The following is a 15,475-nucleotide window of genomic DNA, read 5'->3' on the forward strand; positions in this document are numbered from 1 at the left end:
GGAATGATTTCAAAATTTGGCGAAGAAAACAACTGCTCTCTGCGTTCTCAAAGTCCCTTCGCTACGTGAAACAACAACAACCTTCGAGCTATGACGCTACACACTGAAAATGGCTTAGAAAGAAAGTTGGATCGTGTAACGAGACAGGCTTGCATGGTTCTTTCGAGGAATGGTTGTAAAGATTTACAAAGAATATGTTTAGGGCATTTCCTCTCTAACTGGGACGTTTTAGGACCGATTGGTGGGATTACTGTGGACGAAGTACACACGGATATACACTGGTAAGAGCTAATGAGGTTTAACCATGTATCAGCTAATTTAAATAGCTCCTGTTACTGTATTATGTCAACAGTTAACTCCATTTAATATTGTATGCAGCATTTTCTTTTTCGGGGTTGCAAATATTGCTTAGCGCCGCCCAAGACCATTGTGATTGGTTTAAAGAAATGCAACCAGCCCAGAGTTTTATGTGTTGTATGTTTAGTTGTATGTGTGGTGTAGCCGGACCTTGCTTTGGAAATGGTTCTGGCAGTGCAAGTAGGGGTTGTGCTGTAATTTAATTTTAAGCAGTTTAAATTGTTTTCTGATTACTGTTTTTATTTATTGTTATTATGTAGGTAAAGACTACAAATGGCCATTTTAATCATGCTTTCCATTAGGCCCTACCTGCCTGGAAAATGGCTCACATATTTTAAACTCCATACTCCCAGTTTGTAAAGTCGGCTTTTGTGTAAAAAATGTCTAAGCCCAAGGTGAGACAACCCGATTGTCTCACTATGACATTGTCAGGGTTATTATCCCAGACTTGACAAAGCTTCTCCAGAACCACGGAAGACAATTAAACAGTGTGAGTAGTACAACCCATGACTCGTAATCTGACCTTTACGTGTAACAATGGTGGAGTTCCCCTTCAACACTTGAAGAATTTGCCAAGATTTGGTAAGATTCTTGTTTTGACTGTCAAGGACGACAGGAGACGTCTTCCTCCAAATATACTGTATATTACTGTCAATTTTTCCACATGTACCTGTACCCTACAGCTTAATGCAGGTGCAAGGCTATCTATTTCCTTTCAAAGTTGTTGCTGAGACATCTCGACTCGTATAGGAAAATACTACTTGACATAAAAGACAGCCAAAGTAAATTACCCCATAAGTCAAAAAAGATCTAATGGAAAGCACTAAACAGCAGAGAATGAAGATGTTATCACTGAGTAAGTGCATCCGAGTGTGGAATTTCCCTTTAAGGGAGACCGAAATATAGTTGTCACATCTGGACTTGTACAGGATTCTTCCACATTCCCTGCCCAGCCCCAGAGGAAAAGATCTCACACAGGCCTGTGGAGACAGTACTGACTTGTTAACTCAGCTGTGGATAGGAGGAGAAGATTTCCAGCAACTGGCCTTCATGTGACTCACTGTTTCAATGACACAATATATAATGCCTTGCCTCCAAATAAACTATCCATCAAGGCAGTATCCTGTGGCAGAATGTGTACATTTGTGGTTGCAATAGGACTTGTTTTTGATGATTTTGTATTGATGTTATTGTTGTGTGGTACTTTCCAGCTGAAGCAGTGTATATGGAAAGTGACATTTTCGCACCGACAGCTTTCATGAGGCTGCTGTTTGAGAGGCCTCCAGGCTTCCCCCTACATAGAAACCCTGAGTCTAGATAGCAGAGATCTTGCGTAAGAGACAACGGGCAATAGAGAGTGGGTGAAAGTGTAAAACACAGAGGCGACTACAATAAAACTAGAAAAAACTCCCAGGTGTAGATGAGGATTGTGATTATCTTAAGTTGTACAAGGACAAGCTTCCTAACATAGTAGGAGCACAAGCATTATAAGTGTAATTTATAGTTAGTACATATTTTTAGAGCATTCTGTAATAGCTCAAAATGAAGATTTGTTGGGCTTTGCAAATTTTGTATATATGATAGTTTTAGATTCAGAATTTGATCCAGTCAGTCCGATAACATTTGGGAGGTCTAGAAGAGCCGCATGATCAAATCATTTAAATCAGCAGAGAAGTAAACCAGAAGTTGCACGTGGTCTCTAGTGCGCCTGCTCTATGTGCCGCACAGTGCGGAAGCAGTGCCCATCATGCACCACTGAGCAACTCTCATAGGAATGAACGGGGCTCCGCCTCCAACACTAAATCCAGTTGTTATTTTACATCTATGTACTAAGTAAGCTAGGTTAGCCCCAATTTCAAGTAGTAGCTAGTCTAAACTGACAAGGTTTCATTTCTGGGATTGCTCTGTCGCCGCTGGAAATTCCACTGGATGTCCCTCATTTTTGGCCGGATGTCCGTCACCTTCCTCTTTCTTTGTGTTGGCGTTCTAACCTCCGGTGGATTTGTGAGGACTATGGTTAACTGCTCCTCAGATCTCTGCAGGGTAAATCCAGACCGCTAGCTAGACTATCTGTCCAATCTGAGTTTTCTCTCGCACGATTAAAACGACTTTTGAACGTACACGTTCCACATTCCTTCCTGAGGCAATTTAGCAGAGGCACTGTCATTGAGTCTGGGGCTTAGCGCCGCCCAAGGCGATTGTGATTGGTTTAAAGACCCTCCTCCGCAGCGCTGCGAGATTTTTTGCTAACCTGCAGGCCTTTGAATATCATGCAATAAAATCAATAAATCAAAACAGTATATTTTTAACCGTATTTGGCATATATATTCCTAAGGTAGGTTGTTTATTGGCTCCTTCAGGGTTTAATTCCCATCACAGTAGCCTGAGTGCACTTGTGTTAATGTAGGCACAACAGCAAGCTAGATACGCCTCAATAATCCAGTGATGCAGGTGTTTTATATCTAATAAATGTTTTTTTCACATATACACATCTTTCATTTACTGGAATATATATATATATATATATTGTGTGTGTGTGTGTGTGTGTGTTGTATTTACTCCATTGTGCTTGCTCTACCATGTCCCTTATTTCACACACAATAGAAGCTCAATTGCCTTTCCTTGGGTGAGATGTGACAGAGAGGGCTCATTTGGCATGATGTGCTGTTGCAAGGCTCATCTTTATCATATGAAGGTGGTTGGGATTACCGCGCAGATGCCTCATAATGGAGCTCCAGACTGCTGTACCATTCATCTCTGTCTGGGCCAATAGAGGATCACACACTCTGTCATGTACACATTCTTCTGGCATTAACAATGAGTATTATTTATCTGAATATGCATTTTCTTTTTTGTTTCTGCCTGTAATTGTGTGGTACATAATAAGTGTAGCAGAACAATGCTGTTAACATAAGACAGATTTCTCTTTGTACTATGTTTGACATGATGTACTGGGAAATAATAATAATAATAATAATAATAATAATAATAATAATAATAATAATAATAACTTTATGTGTATAGCACATTTAAAAAAACAGCTTACAAAGTGCTTTAATAGAAGAAACAACAGCATAAACAAAACATAAATACACACAGCACATCAATACACATACTTATAAATACACAACATAAGACGTGAAACAGCAACACAACAATAGTTTTGAATGATTTGTTTTGTGAAACTATATTTATAAGTACGTACATGTGTATTTCTATTCCAGGACCACTGGCTGACTGGTGCCGGTCACAGCCATATAGTATATGCTCAAATGGCGTTCAGACTTCAGTTATTAATCACATTAAAAATACCTACAACCCTATTATGTCATTATTATCTTGAAGGACTGGTTTGTAGAGATTTAACCCAAATGCAAAGTCGTTTCGGCGACAAAAGGTGAGCGTTAAGTTTAGGTACCAAAACAACTTGCTGCTGTGATTTAAATCCTGACTGTAGCGACTTCTTTGTATTTTAAAGTGTATCTATGCATTTTCTTCTGCAGGAAGAGCTGCTCTCTTCCCCTCTTTTCTCAATAAGCTCGGTGAGAAATTTGACTTTTGTGGGAAAATGACAATGCTAATCCAGTAGATGGAAACATGCACCAACAACAACAATTCATGTCTCTGCCTCCTCTTTTGTAGCCTGGGTAAACCCTGACGAACTTCCGGCAAATTTGAGATTTGCTCTGCAAGTCAGTCTGGCAAAGAGCCCATTTAAACCCATTTCCAATTTCCCCAAAATCAAGGCACCAATCACAACCGCTGAGACGGGCTTTACACCAATCACAACTGTTGATGTGGGCTTTACGCGACGACGATAGCGCAGCGACGGCGAGCAGCTTTTTGTTTACATTCAACACGATGGCCACCGAAGCGCAGCGTCACCCGGATCATTGATCTGATTGGTTGAAGGACTATCCAATTGCGCCCAGAGGCATTTGAGCAGTGTCCGTTGGTGACGCCCCTTTGGAAATGAACTGTCAATGAACCTTTCCCAGACCCGCTCTCAGTTACAACTGAGAAGGGTTTGGTGTCAACCAGGCTACCTCTCTTGCATTGTCCTGCAGAATGTCAATGTCTATAACGGATCATATCCTGTAAGTTACTGATATATAAAATGCCGTCTGGAGACATAAGTTGAATTACAGCTCAGTGAATATTTCATTCCCCACTTCTCCCTGTAATGTATATGCCATCCCAGTGGGGTTTTACAAGCTTTTATAAGGATTTAATCACTCTCAGTCTTCTTCTTATATATAAACAGTTGTTATCATGTGTCTGAAGTTGAAAACTAACAACATGTGCTGACACTTGAGCGGTTTCCATTTCCACTACACTATTCAGAATACACATCACAATACAAGCAGTATCTCACTTCAATGACAATGGAAAACATTAACATTCTGGACTCCTCGGCTGCTTGGCTCTCCGTCAATAAGACAGGAGTTGCACTGAACCTGGATAGGAGGGGGTCTTGCTATTTTGGTCGACAACAGATGGTGCAACAGTGAAGAGTCGTCAACAAGTCCTTCTAACTCAACAACAAAATACATATTTTGTCATTGCCTTCCAATGTGACTCAGGAGTTTTTCTTAAGGTTCGACATTTATTAACCTTTCAGTGCTATCGCAGGTTCATAAAGACAAGCGTCATTGAAAACATTTGAATTATTTTGCTGTTACAGTATGACGTCAATAGGGCTAAGACAATATGCTTTTGTACCGATTCGATACTTTCCCGATACATGGGTGTCGATACGATTTGTATTGGGATTTTCATTTTTTGCGATTCTAGAAGTATTGCAATTCGATAGTATCGAGTATTGTGATTTTCTTTTCCTTTAACAAGAAACAAAAGTTGAATAAAACTGTTGTAGAGACTATATATCATGAGACATTTCAAAAAACTAATTGTTTTCTAAGAAGAATGCACATCACATCAGTCAGTCAGACATTTATTTCACTTGTAAAGAAGAACATAACATGGATTTTCTGCATTTTCAGTTTGGCTGGAAACCGATACTGTATGATCGGCAGTACTGTGTAAATATTTTGTGTGTATACCTTACCGCCGATCCGCCGTCAATCGTTGGTAAGAAAAATAAATAAAAAATATCAATTCTGGGGAAAAGAATCGAATCGAAAAAATCACAATACATATATGAATAGATTTTTCCCCACCCCCACTAAGTAGACAACATAATTTAAAATAGAATAACAGACCGACATTTCAAATTGCAATTATATAAGCTAAAACTAATATCCCTTACTACAAATCTGAAATCTGCTGTTATTTAGGAGTCTGCACATATAGGGGACTGGTGATGTCCTATATCTCTCTGTTCGAAATCTTGGGACGGTCAGTTTGTTTAAACTCCTCCCTGAGGGAGGTAGCCAGTCACTGAGTTGGACTTAAGCAGCTTTCTGGCGAAGTCCAGACACAGTTGATTGCGTCTCTCTGCTAAAGTACACAATCCCAGAGTGCAAAGAGCCTAACTCTGGCAGAGTATAATTTTACAAGCTCGTTTCTGCCTATTGTCCAAACGTGTCTACAGTCACGGAACTGCAGACTTCAGCACCGGGCGCCAAACCAGTTTTGTTTGCCACTAGCCTTACCTATGGCCATAAGAAAAAATAATTAATGTGATCGCTTTCTGATTGGCCACTGCTCTGGTTAAGGTTTGGGTAGAGGAAAAAAACTACTTGGTTGTTGCTGGGAGGTGGTTACAAGATACAAACAACAGCAATAACTTTTGAAGAAGGAAAAAGTAAACAGTAGCCGTAAGTGCCATTACCACTGGAGGTCCTGGTCCGTTTACGTAAAATAGCTCTAAGTAGGCATGCAAAGGACAGTTTGCCGTGTTTAAGTCCATCTTAGAACAATCGGGTGCCGATTTAAACACTGGAAGACATTAACTTGATTTGTCGGAGTGCTGAAGACTCATATTAGCTTCAAATAAACTTTGAAACAGGAATGTGGAATAGAAAGGGAATTAGGGAGGGATCGCTTCCCGACCAGGATAAACAGCAGGAATGATTGAAACAAGAAAATCCTCTTTCAATTTAAATATGGGCAGCTGACTATTGTTTTTAGATTGACTTGAAAGATACCAGGACAGTCTGTATGCAGCATGGATAGTGGGGCTTGCAGTCAATCATTATTTGTTTTACAGTATTCCGACCAGGGTGCTTTGTATCCAACCAACTGGGCTTCCTCCCATCCTGACTCTGACAGTCTGACTCAATCAGGTTGTCATCAGCTTCCACACATTGTAGGATGTTCTCAGCTGGGAACCTTTAGTGCATGTCATCACCCCACTCTCTTCATCCACAATGTCACCTCTACTGCCCAATATAAAGAATAAAAACAAAAATGCCTGGAAAATACTTTAACCCTTGGGTTGTCCTCCCGTCTCAGAATTGTTAATGACGTTGATGTTGAATTAATCTTAAAGCCGCTAGTTTTTTTCAGCTTTGTTTTCACCACCACCGCTAACAACAACTTGTTCCCACTAGTGTTACATTTCGTTTTGGAATTCATGGTCAATAAACCTCATTTATATGAAATTATACATAATATTTCAGTAAAATTATGAATTATTTTGACTAATGATAAAGACTCGAGGAATGTATGTTGGATAATCACAGACCTTTATTCGTCAAAGTTTAGTCAAGATACTTTTGAAATCTTTTTAAATGCTATGAAATGTAGTAAAACACCCATTATTCAATAAAAGTAGTGAACTGATCATTTTTTCATTTTTTTTAAGCATTTTAAGCTTTTATTATGCAGGACAGCTGAAGATATGAAAGGGGAGAGAGAGAGGGAATGGCATGCAGCAAAGGGCCACAGGTCAGAGTTGAACCTGCGGCAACTGCTGGACTGAACCTTTGTACATGGGGCACATGCTCTACCAGGTGAGCTATTCAGGCGCCCGACTGACCGTTCATTTTACTTGCGAAGAGCATTGTATGAAACCATCAGTATTATTATGGGGCAATTTGTTTAGAAAGAAACCCATATTTCTCATATAGAAATGGGTAAAATTTGACCCGAGGACAAAAGGAGGATTAATAAATGCTGTGTATCATTAGCTATTGTCCTCTCATTTGGTATATGAGATTCCTCCATCTCTTTCTCTCTCTCTCTCTAGCATCTTCATTGGGAAGAGGTAAAAAGAGAGGAAGAGACACAAGTGAGGAGCAATGTTAGCCAAATGGAAAGCACTTACAGTCTGCCATGCATTGCCTTTGTTGTTTCTAATGTGAGTTGGGGTGGGGCTGCAGGTTGAAAGCAGCTGACGCCATCAGAATCAGTCGGAGGATGGAGGATTATGTTACACTAACTGCTAAGCAACATTGACAATGTCTCTCACCCCGAGACATACTCACAGTAGGCATAGAATCACCTTCATCAGTGGAAGGATACCACAATAAATAATTTCTCCTATTGGCTAACAAAGGCTAGAACCCCTCCCTGTTCCATCAGGAATAGATCCATGCAGCCTAAGACACCAACACCGGAAAATCACACGCATTTAGTGCAATTGTCCTCTTAACAACGTGTAATTACCTGCATGCACTTGATCCCAATTAAACCACAGACTATCAGACTATTATCATGGAAAATAGCAACATCTTTGTAGCCTATACAATTACCATGCACATTGTTATAATGGTCACTGTTATGGACAATAGTGTCATATAATGTGCTTCACCTCACTGTAACCTCTGCAGTACATCTCAATTACTGGATATATCTTATTCCTCTGTGCCATAGAGCTCTGTTGCTGATTAAAAACACATAACTGAGCCACACAGTTTTACCATCATCACTATGAGTGTGGGCACTTTAGCTTATTTTGAGTCAATCCCGAATACAACATCCTGCTGCTGTAAATGCTCACTAGGGCAACAAATGTGTCAGTCTGCATCTGAAAAATATTCTGCAACAAAAAAATGAAACTATAGATTTTTGACTTGTTTTGAAAGATTTGCATCTTCAGTTGGGACAGATTACAGAAATCAGACAGTTTTGAGAGACTATTATGGGATTGTTGACAATAACAAGAATATAGTATATATATATATATATATATATATATATATATATATATATATATATATACGCTAATACTGCACCTACAGTTACCTACACTTCTAGAACTGTTTCTGTACTGCTGGGTCTCCTTATTATCATAAGCAGTAGTATATACCTCACACACACACACACACACACACACACACACACACACACACACACACACACACACACACACACACACACACACACACACGCAGGAACAGCTTCTGTCAGGTCTTCCAGATGGCTCGTCTGACCTTCCACTAACAGGCAACTTATCAGCAACAGCACTTGTTTTCTCATTAGTTTGGATTTTGGGCCAAAAACAAATAAGTCATAAAAAGACAGACATCAGAATATGAGTTGACAATTAATCAGCGAGCCTACTAACCCCTGGCTGTGAGATGGCTGAGTGGCTCTCATGATATGCTGTGACTCACAACACAAGGCATTAATGAATGCCAGCATGTGCTGTGTGTACTGAACATTATTGCGTGCGCTAAGTGTTACTGATGACAAAGAGCATCATGTGCCCCATAAGGTGGTGAAAAAGCAAATCCCCCACCCCAACTACAGCGGCAGTCTCGCATTGCCAGACCTATCTCCACAGCGCTGTCTCAGCACTGCAGTATGGTCTGGCTACACCGCCCATCCATTATGGGATAGGGGGAAAAGCGCTCTGTCTTCTTGGTTGAGCCAGACTACCACAGTGGTAATGTTGGCACCTGATTTAGTCTTTTGATGAAAATGTACATTAGTCAAATTTAAATGTTGCTAGTTTTAATCACCTCTCCATGAACCATCACCTTATCGTGGTGGAGAGGTTTGTGTGTCTCTGTGAACCTGAGGGCTGTGTTGTCTGGAGCTTTGTGCTCCTGGTAGGGTCTCCCAAGGCAAAGTGGTCTCAGGTGAGGGGCCAGACAAAGAATGGTTCAAAAACCCTATGGAAAAACAAGGTAGAGATGGAGTGACCCTGCCCGGAGGAAGCCCGGGGCTCCCGTCTGGAGCCAGGCCCAGACGGCGGGCTCGTCGGCCAGCGCTGGTGGCCGGGTTTGCTGCCCGCGGGCCCGGCCGGGCACAGCCCGAACAAGCTACGTGGCTCCCATCTCCAGCCCATGGGCCCACCACCTGTGGGAGGAACCGCTGGGGTCGGGTGCGCTTACCACATGGGTGGCGGTGAAGGTCAGGGGCCTCGACGGACCAGACCCGGGCAGCAGACGCTGGCTCTGGGGACGGTAAGGCGTCACCTCTCTGTGGGGAAGGAGGCGGAACTGGTGCGGGAGGTGGAGCGCTACCGGTTAGATCTGGTGGGGCTTACCTCGCACGATCTCGGTTCTGGAACCGTACTCCTGGATAGGGGTTGGACTCTTTTCTTCTCCGGAGTTGCCCAGGGTGTGAGGCGCCGGGCGGGTGTGGGGATTCTAACAAGCCCCAGGCTGAGCGCCGCTCACGTTGGAGTTTACCCCGGTGGACCGAGACGGTCGCCTCCCTACGCGCGGGTTGTGGGGGGAAACTCTGACTGTTGTTTGTGCATATGCACCAAACAGGAGTTTGGAGTATTCTGCCTTCTTGGAGACCTTGAGTGGAGTCCTGCATGGGAGACTCCATGTTCTTGGGGCTTTTTTTGTTGGGGACTTCAATGCACAGGTAGGCAATGATGGAGACACCTGGAGAGGAGTGATTGGGAGGAACGGCCTCCCTGATCTAAACCAGAGTGGTTGTTTGTTGTTGGACTTCTGTGCTAGTCATGGATTGTCTATAACGAACACCATGTTCGAACATAGGGATGCTCATAAGTGTACCTGGTACCAGAGCACCCTAGGCCGAGAGGTCAATGATCGATTTTATAATCGTTTCATCTGATCTGAGGCCGTATGTTTGGACACTCGGGTGAAGAGAGGGGCAGAGCTGTCAACCGATCACCATCTGGGGGTGAGTTGGGTCAGGGGTGGGGGAAGACTCTGGACAGACCTGGTAAGCCCAAATGTGTAGTGCGGGGTAAATTGGGAACGTCTGGAGGAGGCCCCTGTCCAACAGACTTTCAACTCGCACCTCGGCGGAGCGCAATTCGGCATCCCTATGGAGGCTGGGGGCATTGAACCCGAGTGGACAATGTTCAAAGTTTCCATTGCTGAAGCTGCGGCGAGGAAGCTGTGGTCTTAGGGTCTTAGGTGCCTCACGGGCGGTAACCCACGAACACCGTGGTGGACACCGGTGGTCAGGGTAGCCGTCCGACTGAAGAAGGAGTCTTTCCGGGATATGTTATCCCAGAGGACTCGGAGGCAGTGCAGGGTACCGGGGAAGGCCGAAGGGCTGCAGCCTCTGCCGTGAAAGAGGCAAAGCGCGGGTGTGGGAGAAGTTTGGAGAAGACATGGAGAAGGACTTTCGGTCGGCACCAAAGTGCTTCTGGAAAACTGTTCGCCACCTCAGGAGGGGAAGCGGGGAACCATCCAAGCTGTGTACAGTAAGGATGGGACACTGTTGACCTCAACTGAGGAGGTAATAGGGCGGTGGAAGGAGCACTTTGAGGAACTCCTGAATCCGACTAATACGCCCTCTATGTTAGAGGCAGAGCTGGAGGATGTCGGCGGAATTGTCGCGATTTCCCAGGCGGAAGTCACTGATGTAGTCAAACAACTCCACAGTGGCAAAGCCCGGGGATTGATGAGATCCATCCAGAAATGCTCAAGGCTCTGGGTGTGGAGGGGCTGTCCTGGTTGACACGTCTCTCTTCAACATTGCGTGGAAGTCTGGAACAGTGCCAAAGGAGTGGCAGACTGGGGTGGTGGTTCCCCTTTTTTAAAAGGGGACCAGAGGGTGTGTGCCAATTACAGGGGTATCACACTTCTCAGCCTCCCTGGTAAAGTCTACTCCAAGGTGCTGGAAAGGAGGGTTCGGCCGATAGTCGAACCTCGGGTTGAGGAGGAACACGCGGATTCCGTCCTGGTCGTGGAACAATGGACCAGATCTTCACTCTAGCAAGGATCCTGAAGGGAGCCTGGGAGTATGCTCAACCGGTCTACATGTGTTTTGTGGATTTGGAGAAGGTGATGACTGGGTCCCCCCGGTAGATACTGTGGGAGGTGCTGCGGGAGTTGGGGTGAGGTGGTCTCTACTCAGGGCCATCCAACTCTGTACGACCAAAGTGAGAGCTGTGTCCGGGTCTCGGCAGTAAGTCGGACTCGTTTCAGGTGAGGGTTGGCCTCCGCCAGGGCTGCGCTTTGTCACCAATCCTGTTTGTAATATTTATGGACAGGATATCGAGGCGTAGTCGGGGTGGGGAGGGGTTGCAGTTCGGTGGGCTGGGGATCTCATCGCTGCTCTTTGCAGATGATGTGGTCCTGATGACATCATCGGCCTGTGACCTTCAGCACTCACTGGATCGGTTCACAGCCGAGTGTGAAGCGGTTGGGATGAGGATCAGCACCTCTAAATCGGAGGCCATGGTTCTCAGCAGGAAACCGATGGAATGCCTTCTCCAGGTAGGGAATGAGTCCTTACCCCAAGTGAAGGAGTTCAAGTACCTTGGGGTTTTGTTCGCGAGTGAGGGGACAATGGAGCGGGAGATTGGTCGGAGAATCGGCGCAGCGGGTGCGGTATTACATTTCATCTATCGCACCGTTGTGACGAAAAGAGAGCTGAGCCAGAAGGCAAAGCTCTCGATCTAACGGTCAGTTTTTGTTCCTACCCTCACCTATGGTCATGAAGGCTGGGTCATGACCGAAAGAACGAGATCCAGGGTACAAGCGGCCGAAATGGGTTTCCGCAGGGAGGGTGGCTGCGCGTCTCCCTTAGAGATAGGGTGAGAAGCTCAGTCATCCGTGAGGAGCTCGGAGTAGAGCCGCTGCTCCTTTGCGTCGAAAGGAGCCAGTTGAGGTGGTTCGGGCATCTGGTAAGGATGCCCCCTGGGCGCCTCCCTAGGGAGGTGTTCCAGGCACGTCCAGCTGGGAGGAGGCCTCGGGGAAGACCCAGGACTAGGTGGAGGGATTATATCTCCAACCTGGCCTGGGAATGCCTCGGGATCCCCCAGTCGGAGTTGGTTAATGTTGCTCGGGAAAGGGAAGTTTGGGGTCCCCTGCTGGAGCTGCTCCCCCCGCGACCCGACACCGGATAAGCGGACGAAGATGGATGGATGGATGGATGGATGGATAGTTTTAATCAACAAAAACTAACCACATCATACTCACTTGTCAATCTTTATTTGTCTTCTGAGCCATTTTGCCATTTTTGTTGTGTGCAGTTACCATGGTTACAGATGTCTGTTTGAACAGAACCGCTCTCTCTCTCTCTCTCTCTCTCTCTCTCTCTCTCTCTCTCTGTTGTTCCTTCTCACCTAGCTTTAGCACAGCTACCTGTGGCAGAGGATACTGTTTCAATAACCAGGAGCTTCAGTGTGCCAACATGAATTTCTTCATTTGATCACTCCTCCATCTTTTCATCATTTAGTTTATATTTGTTGATGAGAAAATGTAATACATTTTGTCATAGTTCTTGTTTTCAAATGTCAATTTGTTTAGTTTTCATTAAGTCTCGTTATCGTCGTGGAAACTAGGTCATCACCAAATATATCACCACAGACAGCCAGTTACAGTAGTTTTCCAGCAGCAGTAGGCCTACCTTTAGCTTGGTACTATGTCGTAATGAACCCAACTGGTGTTTTAGGGTGTGATCATGTCTTTGTTATTGCAAATTGTGCTGGGATCTCAGTTTTACAGCCTGTTGGTTAAGAGTCAGTCCTTGCTGAAGAAGCAGCTTTGTTTGGGTCAACCCCATTGTCATCCCAACAGTGGAGTAATCAGTGAGAAAGGCCAAAGAGGAATATTGATCAATCCAAATTTCACAAGTAGACGGTTGTGTTGTTAATTCTCTGTGAAGTTGTAAAACATTCTATGATTGAATGTGGCCAGTGGGGCGCATAAGTCTGATCAATGCAAGAAAGGTCCATTGTGTTACCGAGACAAATACATATTGTTTGTTAAAGTTCAGCAAAGCATTACTAAATCCTTATAATAAAACCTTATAATAACACCTCTTGTCAAATGTATTCCAGGACTTAAAGACCAAGACGAAAAGTGAAGTCACTCAAAGGAAACAGCTTCACTAACAACAGGATTGAGTCTTGACTAACACCTCATTAACACAAGACTTTTCTCTGTGAGCTGATGTAACACTGTCAAAGGTGTGCTGAAAATTGTCTGCTAGTAACATAACTGGCAGTCTGTATATGTGGAAAGCTTCAGCCTATAGTTCCTGGATTAAAGTTGTTACTAGTATGGGCTTCACTGTGAAAAAAACAACTTTGGTGAACTGAGCTAACAGACCCAAGTGTTACGTTTGTGTATTTTGTCAGATGATGTTTGGCATTAAACACAGACTTCTGAATGGATATCCCAGTGGAAATACGGTATATCCAAAGACAGTCTGAATTCAGCAAAACAACTCGACCAGACAATATTAATAGCCATGCAAGAAAATTTAATGATTATAACTATACAGACAATACCAAAATGCAATTTCCATAGTGCATTGAACGAACCAATGATTTTTTATGCTTTAAGTTTGATTCAATACTGACAAAACAATGATGAATGAATGAACAGTGTTTGGAATAACGCAGTTTAAAAGAACGGCGTTAGGTAACGACGGTATTTTTTCAGTAACGGGGTAATCTAACTAATTACTTTTCCCGTCGTTACAACGCCGTTAACGTTACTGGACATTAAATGCGGTGCGTTACTATCCATTGATTGAATAAACTGTAATCCGAACGCACCCCTGGCTCACAGCTAGTGAGGAGGTGGGTTAATAACGAGGTAAGCGATTATGATTGGCTAAGGCAGAGTCATGTTTTATGGTAGCCAATCAGAGCCAGTGTTTTTACACACACGTCAGCACACGCGCCACACGCACAGACAACAGCTAAACAGAGATTTGATGAAGCAGCAGAGATGGCGAGTCAGGAGCAATTCAATGAAAAGTTGGCATTTTCAAGGTGGAGATATAAGCACTACTTCAAATTCATTGTGGTCAAAGGCAAGAATGTGCATTTAATGTGTACATTATGTCCAGGAGCGAAGACTTTGTCGACATCCATTGTAAGCAACTCTAATTTAATGAAGCATCTCCCAACGACACACGCATCTACAAAGCTAGTGGCCAAAACACCGATACCTCCACCACAGATGATAGCTTGCAAAGAAGGACTCGGAGCAAAGTCCTCCAAGTAGCAAAAGCTAGATCTTTCTGCCTCACAACAAAAACCTATGACACAGGCAGAAGTCAACCGTATGATAGGCAGGTATGTTGTTAAAAGTAGGCCTATGTGTGTCATATAAGTTTATATGGTGTAACTGTTTAGCCTACTTTTCTTACAAAGATAATACTTGAAGTTCATGATAAACCTCTTGCTGTCTGTCGACGTGCAATAAATATCGAAAGTTATGTACAAACACCTATCTGTTCTACTCATTTAAACTGACTTGTGAAAACTGCTAAAAAAAAATCTAAATTCTTTGACATATAGCAACTTTTTTTTAACAGTAACGCAAATAGTTACTTTCCCTGGTAACGAGTTACTTTTATTATAGAGTAATTCAGTTACTAACTCAGTTACTTTTTGGAGCAAGTAGTGAGTAACTATAACTAATTACTTTTTTAAAGTAACGTTCCCAACACTGTGAATGAACTGTGTTGACTCTCAGGGTCCTATTTGAACGATCTAAGCGCACGCCGTGAAGCGCCTGGCGCAGGTGCGTTTAGTGTCCACATCCACTTTTGCTAGTTTGACGGCGTAAAAAAGGCTCTGTGCGCCGGGCGCATGGTTCTAAAGGGTTGTACTTAGTGTCTATTCATAGGTGTGTTTTGGGCGTAACATGCAATAAACCAATCAGAGTGTCAGGCGCGTTTGGACCTTGGAGCATTGCTATTATGATGGCGGATTTGCACCGTAATATTTTATTTGTAATCTTTTGCATGTTTGTGTGCTGCTGCGCTTCCCTGTTTGTGTGTAACAAGCATAGTGTGCGTGCACTGTGCC

Source organism: Perca fluviatilis, chromosome 12, assembly GCF_010015445.1.
Source record: "Perca fluviatilis chromosome 12, GENO_Pfluv_1.0, whole genome shotgun sequence".
Classification (NCBI taxonomy): Eukaryota; Metazoa; Chordata; class Actinopteri; order Perciformes; family Percidae; genus Perca; species Perca fluviatilis.